Genomic DNA, 15,259 nt, shown 5'->3' with positions numbered 1-15,259 from the left:
GATGACCCTTATGACATGATCTTTTGTTGTGTAGCTCTTGTTGAGAGGTCGTATTCCAGCTACAAGCAACTGAAATCTGGAAAACATTTCTTCAATGGACTCGTTTGGCTCCATGATGAAGGATTCATACTTTTGGATCAAAGACAATGCCTTTGATTCTTTGACTTTCTTGTTTCCTTCATGAGACATCTTCAAGGATTCAAAGATGCCCTTTGCATACTCACGATCTGTAATCTTCTGGTACTCTTCATAAGAGATAGCACTTAGAAGAATTGCTCTAGCTTTGTGATGTTGTGAGTAGAGCTTCTTTTGATCTGCAGTCATCTCTAACCTTGGGATCTTCTTGCCTTCTTCATCAACTGGACGCTCATAGCCATCCACAATAATATCCCAGAGATCTGCATCAAAACCCAGAAAGAAACTTTCAAGTCTATCTGTGAGACCCAAGTTTTTAAGTTTGGAATAAACCGAATAAAATTCCTTTTCACGATTAATTTAATGTAACGTGAAGGAAAAACCTGAACAAGTGTTTATTGAATGGAATAAAGTTGTGAAGGAGAAAGTTCAGGAAAAAGCTAAGGATTACATCAAAGTCGATAAAGGTTATAGCACGGTTAGTATTCGCTTTAACCTAGGTCAAAAACGCTAGTAAATAGCTAATTTACGTTTTAGGACACGATGGGACTTAATTCCAAAAGTCTTTAGAGGAATGTTAGAATTTCTCTTATTCCTTTCCATGACAAGCGTTTCGATACGAAACCCTGGAATGTAAGAACGTCAAATTCCAATACTCGGAAGTTTGCCGAAACCGAAACCCTGATAGTTCAGAAACCCTAAAATCAACAGATGATGAAGACTTTTTCTATTCGGAGCTTCAAATAAAGATTTCATCCGCGTGTGCTCACTCTAATCGACGTTCCGAATCTTTCTTCAGAAGGAAGTTTCTGCATCCGAGGTCAAAATCATAAAGTGCATAAAGTGCATTTTGAGCCGGTACACATTAAAAACAAGCCTCGAAAACCAAAAATCATACTGATATTTCTTTGAAGAATTAGAAGATTCAGCGGGAAGATTATCGTGTCTAAAATACGTTGGAATCAGTAGGAAAAATCGGAATCGCGAAATTTTCATTTTTCCGCATTTTCCATTTCCTATATATAGTATGAAAAATGAAAAAAAAACAAAAAAATTCACAAACACACACACACGGCCGAGGGGTGCAAGGAGGAAAAAGGAAGAAAAGTGATTTTGCCAATTCTTGACCGATCGTCGTTCCGTTCGTTGCTACGCGTAGACCTCGAGGTACTGATGCTTTTCCCTACTTCTGATCGTTAGATCTGTCGACTTTTTCTATGTCTTTCTGTGCTCAAAGTTTTGAGCTTTTTGTAAAACTGTCCAAATAAGCTGATTTTGGTGTCTAAACTTATTGCCTACGTGTTCTAGAGCGTGAATATCCGGTTGTTTTCTGCTGAATGTCGCCGAAATGCCGCCGGGATCAATTTCTGTTGGAAAAACCCATTTCCGGGTAAAGTTCCGTTCTTTAAGCTGAAAGTTCACGACTGAGCTTAGCTTTAGTAGGATTAGTTGTTATAAATGTCGTTAGGATCGATCCCATCCAATTTGTTTTTCGAAATTCCAATTTTGAAATTCTGAGTTGAAAATAATGACCAAAATACCCCTGCGACAGTTTTCGACCCGATAATTTTTCTGAGAGTTTCCCTGGCCTAGATATCGCCTAAGAATACCTTGGAATTGATTTAGATCGAAGAAAAAGTTCGAAAACCCTATTTTCTATAGTGGCCGAAACCTATTTGGTTGGGTACCGTGTCCAAAAATAATTTTCGGGTCTCTATGACCTGAGCCATTGCGTAGCTCTTTCAATTGTCGAAATTTTGGCGCCGGTTTCGTGTCATTCCGAGTTCTGTAGCTCGAGTTATGCACGTTTTAGCGAATAAAGTGTTTTTGTACAAAACTTGAATCGAGTCAAAACTCATCCATTCGGGGAAAGCCCTTCCATTCGTGCCTAAATGTTGTACTCTGAAGCTTCTTGAGCTTCGTCGAACATTAGTTAGGATTGTTTCGACTGTATCGACTTGTTTTGATTCATTATTGCTTTGCTTGCTCAAAGGTTCAATTGTGGAAACTTTGGGATTGGCTGAACTAGCTTGTGAGCGAGACCTACACCGCGAGACTGGAACAACTCGAGGTTAGGGCAACTTACTTACTAGCTATTTGTATTGTAGGCGTCGATAACTTCGACTTGAGTATTGCTTGATATTGAATATTGCTTGGATATTGTTTATCGCTTTGAATTGGAAAATGTTTTCTGGAGGCTTCGGCCGGGTGAACTTATATGAGACGTGTGTCTCCGTTTTCTGAGAGGCTTCGGCCGTTTACTGGTTTCTGTCTTATCGCTTTCTAGTGGATATGACAAGGTTATGTTTACAGCACTGCCATATTGATTCATCGCTCGATAGAGCTTGATGTATTTGCGTTTATGATTAAATTGTGCTGACTATATTCGTGCATTTTGATGCCACTTTTGGAGTGTAGAATACACTTACCTTCGTCATGACAAGGACGGGTTTGTTTTGGGAACGTTTGTTAGGTCGGACCAAGGTTCGAACCTTCATTGTTCTAGGGGATCTAGTGTTTTCTGGGGGAGTTGTTTGGGTTTGATGGAAACTTTGAACTTATAGAGTTTTGGACTGAAAATAATCATAATCTGTTTTATGTAAATAAATCCATAATATATTTATTAAGAATATAATGTTTTTAATTAATGACGATGATTCAACGGAAAAGACTTAGGAATGAAAGTGAGTTGGAAAACGGGAATGGGTCGGTGATCCTAGCTTTGGGAACTTTATTTTGAAAGGTGTTGGAAATGAAAAACTGAACTTTGGAATTAACGACATAATGGACTAATTCACGATGGAACATTTTACCTAATAAGAGAACTATTGTTTTAAGGGAACTCATTTTATGGGGAAGAATTTGAAGACGGGCTTTAGCCAAGGGTCTGGGCGTTAGTAAGGTACCTAGTAGAGTACACTTGGCACAACAGGTAGTGACGGTCAACCGTGTAGAGTTGTATCGTGCCTGTTGATGTCTGGCGTAGCAAGCAGAATGGTTAAACCCGTGGGGTCACAACCGACTTGACTATAGCCTAGGTTTCTCGTTGTAGAAGCCTTTGGTCAATGAACCAATTTTTACCTGTGAGGACGAATCGTTGTTTTGCTAATCATATTGCACCCATGCATACACGCGATGAAGTGCCAAGTGGAGTACTTCGGTATAGCAGGAAGCAACGATCAGCCGTGTAGAGTTGAATCGGTCCTGATTATACCTGGCACAACAGGAGGTAACGATCATCCATGTAGAGTTGTATCGTGCCTGTTGATGTCCGGCATAGCAAGCAGAAATGGTCGAACCATGTAGAGTTTGTACCGTCTTGACTATAGCCAAAGGTGATAAGTGACGCCCGAGCAGAAATGGTTAAACACGAGGCCAGTGTTACGACCGTCTCGAGGTGCCCAGCCTTTAAGTGGCAATACCACTGGTTTGTCCCGTCGCCAAGCAGAGTGACGTTATTCGGGTTTGTGTCAGCATATTCTGCATTGGCACACCATGCATCTTATTATGATTACCGTTGTATGACATATCATGCACTCTAACTATAATTGTTGAGACTTGATGATTTGATGTTGATAAACATCGTTATGTGTTTTGATGATTGAATTGTGTAAGAGATTTGATAACATGTCATGTATATACCTTAGGGTAGGCAACGCATAACTTATATGTATAAATACAACATATATATACCCCCTTTATCGCATGTTGGTTGTATATCTATTGTATTCTGAAAGTTGACCCTAGCGCCTTGGCTTTGTTTGTATGTTTGTGTTTGGGCGGTCGGCCTGCTGCCAGGCGTCCGTCAGCCGATTCGTGATGACTCGTCACTCGAGGAGGACCAGGAGCGTAATGACTATTACTGAAGCTTTCGACGAGGACCCGGACTTCAGGCCTGATCGAGGAAGGGTCGATGAAAGTAGTGTGGGATATGGGTGGTTAGAGTCTTTGAGTTGGTTGTTAGAGTCATAGCTCTGATTGTCATTCCTTATTTTGGGGCAGGGCAGGTCCCCGACTATTAGCTTTTCGTGTGATTCCCTTCCATGAGGATCACAGGGAGTTTGTCGGACGTAGGAAGTCTTTTGAGGCCAATTTGGGCCGACTTACTTTCGTTGGAGGACTGTATTCAGAATACTTGACCTTTTGTTTTAGTTTGTACATAATTGCCCACGGGCACTACCTTTCCGTCACTGGAGGTCACTCGTGACGATGTTTTTAGTTGCAGCGAGGGCTGTGCTTGTATTGTATATTAATCGCTGTTAATCGCGATTGGGTTGAGTCTTTATTTCGACAAGTCTTTTTATTTAAACAAAACGAAAAAAAATACCTGCTTTTCCGCTTTATTTTATTCTTGAGTTACTAAAGTGACGCCACCGAAATCGGGGTGTTACACTATCTTTCCAATATTCGAACCTTTGACCGTCGAACATGGGAGGCTTTGCATTATAACCAACTTTTTGCGTTTCACTGGTGGTAGCCATTGTTTTTCACACCGGCCCGGATCACTGAACACTGTTAGGTGTGGTAATCAGAACTTGCGCTCTGATACCAATTGAAGGTATGAAAAACGGTAGAAAGGGGGGGGTTGAATAACGTTTTTAGAATAAAACTTCCACCTTAAAGATTTTAACAAATCTTTCGAGAACAAAGTGCTTAAGATAAGAGATAGAAAAGCACACAAGGATTTTATCCTGGTTCACTTGATGAATCACTCAAGCTAATCCAGTCCACCCGTTAAGGTGATTTCTTCCTTCTTAGAATGAAGGCAATCCACTAATCAGGTAAATGTTACAACTGCACTTGAAACCTACAAGTGACTAACAATACACTGACTTAGCTCACACTAAGATTCACTCTCTTAGTCTTCTCTAGGATCCGATCAAACTTGATCTCCTAAAGGTAACTAAACAACTGTTTAAGAAAGAATGTTTACAAAGAATTTGCTTCTGAAAAGCTAATAGTAAACACAATGAATTCAGATGAAATAATGCTTAGATGGTTTTGAATATAGCTTGCGCGTGTGAGATTCTTTCAACCGCATCTTTCAATCTTCAGCCTCTATTTATACTCCAAGGATTAGGGTTTAAACGCAGCATGGAAATGCTACCGTTGGAGGGCAGTTCTGGAAATTCCAGCTTCTGCTGTGGCTGAGAATGTTAGGTAGGTCGTCAGGATAGTACATTTGCTTTTGTACTTGGATAGTGACTTGACCTTTAAACCTAGTAGACTTCTGATCAGGGGAATGCTTCATGTTGGAACTTGTGAAGCTAGTTGATCAGAGTCAGAGGGAAGCACAGATCCTCTGACTGTTGTATCTTCTGATTCTGAACTCAGAGGGAAGTACATGGTCTTCAGAGTCATCTTGCTTCTGGACATCAGATTTTCCACTTTTCAGCTTCTGGATCTTCAGAGTCTTCTACACCATCAGAACATCTGAACCTTCAGAGTTTCTTGGTTGTCAGAACGTCTGGATCTTCAGAACTTCAAGTGGCTGAGTCCATATCAGAGCTTGTATGACTTGAATCTTCTGAAGCATTTCTACTGTTCAGCATGAACATAGAAGTTGTGAAAGCGTTGCTTGGGTCACTCTTTATACACTGTGCTTCTGATTTGTGTGAGATTGAATTGAGGTCAGAGCCTGTAAATAGCACACTCAGAAAAACACGTTAGAGTACCATAATTGTTCATACTAAAATGTTAACTTGTAATCATCAAAACATAGAGTTGTACTACTCGATCAAAACTTGATCTTACACAAGCTTCAGTTCTTTGTCCTTTTATACTTCAGCAGAGGCGGCACTAGGGTTTCTTGGGCTGAAGAACAAATCTAATCCAACTCATATCAGCACAGAATCTTCCAAGATATGATATGAGTGATTAACGACTTAAGAATAGAAACAAATCTCTAATCACTGATTTGTTCCAACAATAAACAACCCGCGTATATCTCCCTTTAATAAGTTACTTGAATCTCAAGTAATAACAAATCACATCCTCTAAACTAATAATAAAGGGACCCACATTGCACGCCAGTAAGGACAAATGTCCTGGCCTTCACAAAAGCAGATGTCACAACATCGGCTAGGACATCAGGTTGTTTTTAACAAAATGTATGACAACAAAGGAACAACAGGTTCCATTTGTTGTCTTTCTTTGATGGACCTTTTCCTCTTTGCTGTTTAATCTACATTCTCTTGAAACTTCTGTTGATAAAGGCTTGCTCATCATCTGATATTTCTTCTGAGGTCTCTTCTTCATCAGACGGTTCCTTAGCTTGAACAACTTTGGAACTTTTGGCCTTGAATGCAACGTTCTTCTGCTTCTTCAGTCCTTCATCATAGGTAAGTTCTATTTCATGAAATTTTAGTGATTCGAGGAGATCTTCAAGCTTCAAGGTGCTAAGATTCTTAGCCTCTTGAGTAGCAGTAACTTTAGGTCTCCATTTTCTGGGAGGACATCTTAGAATCTTTGTGATCTGATCAATGTTCTCATATTTGCGATCAAGATTCTTAAGACTATTAACAACGGTTTGGAATCTTCCAAACATGTCATCAATGCTTTCATTCTCTTTCATCTTGAAGGTTTCATATTCAGCCACAAGCAAACTGACTTTGGCTTGTCTTACATTTGCAGTACCTTCATATGCAACTCTGAGAGCATCCCATACTTCTTTAGCTGTTGTTAGCTCATCAACTTTGTCCAGTTGAGCTTTACTCAATGCACATAGGAGAAATAGCTTTGCTTGGGCATTGAGTTGGTATTCTTTGCATTGTGCTTCCGTTAGCTGATCTTTCTTGATAGGTTCTCCAACGTCATCTTTGTGGACAATGTTGCCATTTTCAATGATGTCCCATAACTTATAGTTTGAGGACTCAATGAATAGTTGCATATGAGTTCTCCAGTAAGGATATTAAGTTCCATCAAATAAGGGAGGTTTGTTGGTGGATGAGCCCGTAGCGATAGCTAGATCTTCTACCATAGATCTTTACTCTACACCAGTTTAAGATGTTAGTTCTAGAGACTAAGCTCTGATACCAATTGAGATGCAATTAAATAACACAAGAAAGGGGGTTTGAATTGTGTACTTGAAAATTACTTTTTTAAAACTTAGGTTTTTGAAAAGAATATTAGTTCTTGAAAATGTTTAGTAAAACTTTTCGTTTAAAACTTAGGTTTTTGAAAAGAATACTAGTTCTTGAAAATGTTTAGTAAAACTTTTCGTAAACCGTTTAGTGCAGCGGAAATATAAGCAATGTAAAGCAGACGATCAGCACACATATATTTATTCTGGTTCGCCCTAAACGATTGGCTACGTCCAGTACTTGGCCACCACCAAGATTTTCACTAGAAAGTTTCAAGGACTTCTCCAATAAAAGTATTCTCAAGGACTTCTCCCACAAGTATTATCACGGACTCCTCCTATATTCTATAGGACTCTTCCTACAAGTATTGTTCAGGACTTCTCCTATAATCTATTCAAGATCGTTTAGCTCTACAGGGTTTCTCTTCGTGCAAGAGTAGAGGTGGAGAATTTAAAGCACTGGAACTCTAAGTGTTTGGGTTCAGATTTGACTTTGGATCACTCAAGAGTTCTAGATCTAAGAGAGAAATGAATGAAGATTTTTGACTCTTTTAAGGTACGAGGTTCTCTCTTTTACTTTGCAGAAGTAGTGGCTGGGATTTGACACTTATGCAATTTTCTGCTTTGAGCTTTGAATGCTTTGAAGAATGTTGAAATGAATCCTTTGAGTTCTTGTGCATGCAGCGTTAATTCTCTTAGTCTTCATTCTTCATGAATGTCTTAAATACTCGTTTGCTAGTGTTGTAGCCGTTCTGAGACATGATCTAATCGTTGTTCTAGCCGTTGAGAGATAAGATTTTTCCGTTGATTCAAATGACTTTTGTTGGTAGCTTCATTGAATGCATGCTCAGAATCAAGTCTATCCTTTAGCCAAAAAGGTGATGTTTGACAGCTAGTTGGAGGCAATAGACTTGGCCTACTTTTCAGACATGAGACAATTGGGAAATTTGATGTTGACAACTTGTCCTTTTCCCTTGTTGGTCAGCGCATCTTTAACAAAAGCTACATAGTCTTGACGTGATCTCTTTTGAAAGAAAGTCAATTGGTTGCAATCTGACTTTGTCTTTGGCGCCTAAAATTTGTCTTCAATTTTTCTAACTGATGAGTTGACATTGGACGGTCAGAATAAATGTGCCTTGACTTGAGTTCGTTTGCTTGCCAAACAGTCTTGTGAATTCTGAAGCTTTTTCTTTTTGTGGTGATTGAAAGTTGAAGCATTTCGCGCAAATTGAATTTCTCCTAAAATTCGAATTAATTAAGAAGCTTAGTTGACACTGAGAGTGCTTCTATAAAAAATTTATAATCAAAATTAGATTTTAAAAACGTTATGATGTGTTTGAACTTAACAAGTACAATGTCATGACATCTTGTTCGACATTGTATTCTTTCAACATCTGCTTCATCCATAACATTTGAGTACATCCACTTACAACAGCTATATATCCAGCTTCAACAATTGATAAAGAGACAATTTTTCTTCTTTCTGAATCAAGATATAAGATTATTCCCCAAAAAGAAACATCCTCTAGAAGTTCTTTTTTTGTCATCTGCATTTCCTACCCAATCTGCATCACAATACCCTATCAACTTTGAATTAATGTTGTGAGCATAAAAGATACCATAGTCACCAGTTCCACTAATATACCTGATGATCCTCTTGACTTGCGTGAGATGACTCTCTTTAGGTGCAGCTTGATACCTAGCACACACACAAACTTCAAAGGCAATATTTGGTCTGCTTGCAGTGAGATATAATAGGCTTCCAATCATGCTTCTATATAAGCTTTGATCAACATCACTCCTCTATCATCCTTGGTCAGTTTGATATGAGTGGCTTCAGGAGTACTTTTATGAGCAACATTTTCAAGACCAAACTTTTTTACTAACTCTTAGCATACTTGCTTTGAGAGATAAAAATTGAATCCTCCATTTGCTTTACTTGTAGCCCCAAGAAGTAATTCAGTTCACCAACCATACTCATTTCAAACTCAGATTTCATATGATTGACAAATGTTCTACCATCTGGTCTGACATCCCACCAAAAACAATGTCATCAACATATATTTGAGCAATCATAAGCTTTCCCTTGGCATTCTTCACAAAAATAGTCTTGTCAATTCCACTTTTGTTGTACCCATTATTTGTCAGAAATTTAGTGAGTCTTTCATACCAAGCTCTTGGTGCTTGTATCAACCTGTAGAGTGCCTTCTTTAACTTGTACACATGTTCTGGATTGGATGAATCAACGAACCCTTTTGGTTGTTCAACATACACTTCTTCACTCAGATATTCATTCAAGAAAGCACTTTTAACATCCATTTGATACAGTTTGAACTTCAATAGACATGCCACTCCCAGCAAAAGTCTGATTGATTCAAATCTAGCAACTGGAGCGAAAGTTTCATCAAAATTCACTCCTTCAATCTGGGTGTATCCTTGAGCTACCAATCTGGCCTTGTTTTTTGTAACAGTGTCATTCTCATCAGACTTGTTCCTGAAAATCAACTTAGTGCCTATGACATTTACTCCATCTGGCATGGGAACTAAGTTCCATACCTAATTCCTCTTGAACTGAGCTAGTTCCTCTTGCATAGCATTGATCCAGTATTCATCTATCAAAGCCTCCTTGATGTTTTTAGGTTCAATTTTGGAGTTAAAACAACCATTGGAAATGAATTATCTGGATCTAGTAATAACACCTTCATTAAGATCCCCTATAATGTTTTCCTTAGGATGAATCTTCTATATTCTAATAGAGGGTCATTTATTCTGAGGGGTCAAGCTTTCAATCTCTTATTCATATTCATGGTCTGACCAGATGTCTAGACATGTGGTCTGTCAACAGTTGGCTGAGGTAAAGGATCATCTAGAACCCAATTCTGCATTTCTCTCAATTAGATAGATGAGATCATCACTATAAGAGAGAAGTAAATTCACTTGAGCTAGAGTAAGTCATTCCTGTGATATGGACACGATATGACCCAATTAAGTGATGAGGGAAAAAAAATGTCTGAAGCAGTCGGTATGATTTTAATGCTAAATCCCTCCACTGGCATCTCCGTATGTAGTAAAGGCGCGCATATTCAGCAGATCCACAAAAAACAATGTAATATGGATTTCTAGGGTCAATCGCGATGGAGTTCAACTCTATTATACTTGGAACAATCAGATGCAAATAAACATATGGTCAAGAAAAAAACCTCAGATTTTAAATTTTCAAATTAGCCAAAATTTTCTCAAGATTTACATTATTAAATTAGCCAAGATTGTTTCTGCAATAAAAGTCAGGTGTAAGGAGTAATCTAGGTAAATCTTAGATAATTATGATAAATCATTTAAAATACGGTTTCAAGATTTGTTGATAGTAGTTGTTCTTTTCTAGTATAAAAAAATATAAAATAAGATTATAAGTACTTGTACGCAAAATACTTTCTTTACCATTATAAAAAATTCAAAAAATATATAAAGTATTAATAAGGTTAAAGGTGCAAGCTTTAATGATGAAGTAGAGCTCCCAGTTCGTTCTCTTCACGTGAACAGAATGAACATCAAATTCTTAATAAATTTCAGCAATTAAATTTTTTAGCCTTCTACTTTTTCCTCTACACTACATTTTCGCAATTTACATTAAGTTGTTATGGCCAAAGTGGTGTTGTGCACCCATTCTTTGGTTGACTTTGGCTCCTTTGGGAATTTAGTTAATTTGTGCTCATTGAGCAATTTTGATATGACTTGGATATTTAGTCTTTGTGGTTGAATAAAGCGTTCTTATCCTCTTTGTGATTGATTTTAAATAGAAGATTTTGGTTGCTGAAAATCTTTAAAAAAAACACGTGGACTAATAATATTTAAAAAAAAGAACTTGACCAATATATTGCAATAGACCATGACTCCAAGCTAATATTTTCATGGATTCAAAAATTCTGATTTCGATCAAAACTAATATTTTCTAAAGAGTGCATGTTTTAAGGAACGAACTTTCTATCTCAGTGGTTTGAAAAAATAGTCACTTTTAACCACTGTGATCGGCACCGCTTGAATTTAATAATGAACTATTTATTATTTTAATTAACTTTAAATTTACTTTTCCAACGTAGCAAACAACCTAATGTTAGTGTAAAAATTTTATATTGCGGATACATTAAATCCAAAATCTCTAACTATATCAATGTATAATAATTTACAATTATATTATTTTGCAGTACCAATGGTTAAATCCAGAAAATATTCGGAAACAAATAATCAGTCATAATCTTATTCCTCTTACCTAAAAGAAAAACAAATTCTCCTGTATTGATTTAATAGGCCATTTATAAGCTCTTTATTATTTTAAAGAGACACAACCCTCCTTTCTATCAGGGCTTGATCGTGTTATTTAACATAAATAAATATAGACTATAAATGTATTAATATTTTTTAATTCCCGTACAACATATTTTGGCTATCAAATTATTGTACTTTTATACATATTTACTCCTAAAATTTATCTAAAAAATTTAATATAATTAATTTTAGTATTTTTTCATAATTTCCTTTAAAAAAATTAACTCATCGAATCTTGTAGATGGAAAAAACTCCGTTTGGAGAGTTAGCCCCACCATGATGTGGATTTTCCCGGCTCAAACAGAATTGTCTTCGAAGAAGGACACCTATCTTACACCAGGAGTAAAATAATAATCAATTTATTCCTTTTTGTTACTCTGCTTATTTCTCCCACTATTTCTCTTTGTTCATCAACCCATGTAAATTACGTTCTATGTAAGTTATTTTTACCATGTCTACTAATTTATTTTAGACATAGTTCTCATGGAAGTATAGTTTCAAATGAAGAAATGCCGTAAAACACAACCTACTAAAAAAGTACGTAAAAAAATTCATGCATACTTTGATTAGGCCAATGGTAAAGATGTGCAAGAATATCGCCACTAGAAAAAGTAAATTTAGTGGCTTTATTTTTGTTTTTGAGAACAAAGAAATTGTATTGATGAATGAGTAAAAAACTCATGAGAACATTCCTCTCATGTAGAATGAAAAAAAAACCCACAAAAACTTGGTGCCAAAAGCAACTCATGAGAGAGCCTCATTAAAACCCCCCTAGGAAAAATCCAGTGAGAAAAACCCTAGGGGAGGAAAAATATCACTAAAACAAAAGCCAAGCACCAAATATACCTCAAAAAAAGCTAAACAAAACCACCCCCTACAAAAAACATTAGCAGCAAACAATAAATAAATAGAAAGATCAGCTCCAATGGCATGTAGTTCCTGCAAGCTGACAAAACTGCACGAAGTCTCAAGCTTGATTATAATAGCCAATAAATCTCCACCTCCAAAAATAAGCATGGCATTTCACTTTCCAGTGGCGGAGCCAGAATTTTTGTGGAGCCTGGGCAAGGTAAGACCTAAACCTAACTGTCCACACCCGACGTCCGACTCAGGATTTTAAATTTAAATTTCGGTTGCGGTTGCACGTGTTATAATTGCGGGTATTGTAGTGTTACGGCTGTGTGGTGTGGCTCAAGCTTGCTTTTGTTACTTTGTTGATTGCTGGAAAGTCTCAAGGGATTTTGAATGTGGTTTAGATCACACGCAATAGAAGTTTATTTTTCCAATTCCCCTATATATTTACCTCAAATTGTTTAACATTCTATACTTCACATTCCCTCCTTCATATACTGATATACTGATTAGATTCCTCTCAAAACTTCTTCCTATTTAGATTCAAGAAACATAAATTAAAATCCTTTACCATTAACATCTCATAATAATTTCCAATTTAATTTTAATTAGGAAAAAAAATCAGAAAAGTATATAACATGGTAAAGCCTTAAACATAAATCACTCTGCTAAAGTTACATAGATAAAATCAAGCAATAAGAAATGTACCAATGTCACAAAAGGCAACCAGTTGTTTGGTTCCGTCGTGTGCTACGTATCTCCACTGTAGTGTACACCTCCCTACCCAAAGTAGACACAAAACATATACATTGTACTTTAATTATTTTATTACATGAATTAACAATAGCAACACAAAAGTATTTCACACAAATCAAAACAATTTTTAGATAGGGGTAGGGGGTGTTAAACTGTTGATTTATCATCACACACGGTCACACACAGTGTGGTGGAGGCTTGGTGAGTAACTTGAATAGGTAACATTAGAACCCAGAACCACCGGCTTGAACTCAAAACTGAAAGTATGATCATATCTTAATACAAAATTTGGCTTATCTAAAAAAACATTTTAAGAAGAATTCCACCTGCACATCAGCACCACCAGATTCTTCACTGGACATTGTTTGTTATCAACCATGGGCTCCTCCGTCTCACGCCACTTAGACCAGTAAAAAAAATCAAATAATTAATTGTCCATTGTTGCCTTTCTCTTGACTATGCTCAAGTCCCACATCGGGCAAATTCTCAATTTTGCTTCCCCAAAATACAACCTTTGCTCCTTCTCCATTATCCCTCATAGTGGCCGACCATCAACTGCTTAATTCACCGAACACAGATCTATACATGCAAGAAGAAGATTAAGATTTTGCAGAGATCTATATGCAACTGAGTTTTTTCAAGGATGAACAAAGGGCTTTAGATCAGAATGCCCCTGCGGCTCTAAAATTGCCCATGCGACCCTCAATTCTGCTCTTGGGGGCTGCTCACATCACTTTGTAGCTTCTTGTTATATGAGAGTAACCAAATGCGCTATAAACAAATTGGCAAGTGGTACTTCCAAACCCTTACTTTCATGGCATACCATTTATTTTCCCTTTATACTTCATATTGCATCACTGCATGCTAAGAACTGTATAAACTCGCAGAACATAACACCCCTTCCCCTTCTTAGTTTTAATTGCTAGTTTACGCTTATATCCAAAAAAAATTGCTGGTTAACTAATTCATACAGTTTCAGCAGAAGTCAGTTTTCAAGGGAGAGTGATTAAGTCAAGATGCCATTGTATGCCACTTTAATTTTGCAGCAACAAACTCTACCTTCTCAATTCTCAACTACATTATTCAACAAACCAACACCAGCCATGTGCAGCATTATGAGTTGATCAAAGAATGAATAAAATTGACCCCCTTCACTTGCTACCAAACCATTGCAGACACTGACATAAAACAATTGTAATGTTTCGTCTGATATCCACCACAGGGCCGTGGGGGTATTTTTTGGCAGCAAGTATGTCACTACTCACTATAATGAGGATTTGGAAGTGGTATATCCGAAGCCTACAACACCATTAGATTCGACTGGACATCATATGTAGTGAGCAGAATTTCAAAGCTTCATGAATCGCCATCACCTCTGTTTCAAAAGCAAAACTCACCCCCAGGATCCTAAATAAAAACCTTTTACCTCATTATTGCAATTACGGACAAAGCCTCCAAACCCACACTCTCCATGGCAACCTTTGGTAACCCCATTAGTGGCTTTATATGCAACTTCTATATGCTTTCTCAATCTTAGATAATTAGGGCAAATATTTTAAAATTTTAATATTTTATAAAAAAGTTTCTCAGATTTAAAATTACCTTTACAAAATCATTTCAAGATTTGTTATGGAAATAAATTTTAGGTGAAGAAAAAGTTTATTTTTAGAGTATTAATTAAATTTTATGGTATTTTTATTGAATTTTCGGATTTTTATTTAATTTACGGTATTTTTATGAGTTTTTATTGTGATTTGATAGTTTTTATTAATTAATTTTTATGATAATTTTATTGAATTTTTAGTTTTTTATTTAATCTAGGTAAATCTTAGATGATTAAGACAAATCTTTTAAAATTTTAATATTTTATGAAAAAGTTTCTCGGATTTAAAATTACCTTTAAAAAATCGGTTTCAAGATTTGTTATGGAAATAAATTTTAGGTGAAGAAAAAGTTTATTTTTAGGTTCATATATGCTTTTTTTTTAATATTTTTAATATCAAATGAAAACTAATCTGTGAGTGACACCTTATCAAATTGGTCTGAGAATTAATCTGGGAGCGACACGTCATTAACTTGGCCTGTGGGAGTGACACGTCATCAAATCAGCCT

The sequence above is a fragment of the Lotus japonicus genome, chromosome 3, assembly GCF_012489685.1.
Source record: "Lotus japonicus ecotype B-129 chromosome 3, LjGifu_v1.2".
NCBI classification, from domain to species: domain Eukaryota; kingdom Viridiplantae; phylum Streptophyta; class Magnoliopsida; order Fabales; family Fabaceae; genus Lotus; species Lotus japonicus.
Note: the sequence above shows the minus strand (reverse complement) of the source record.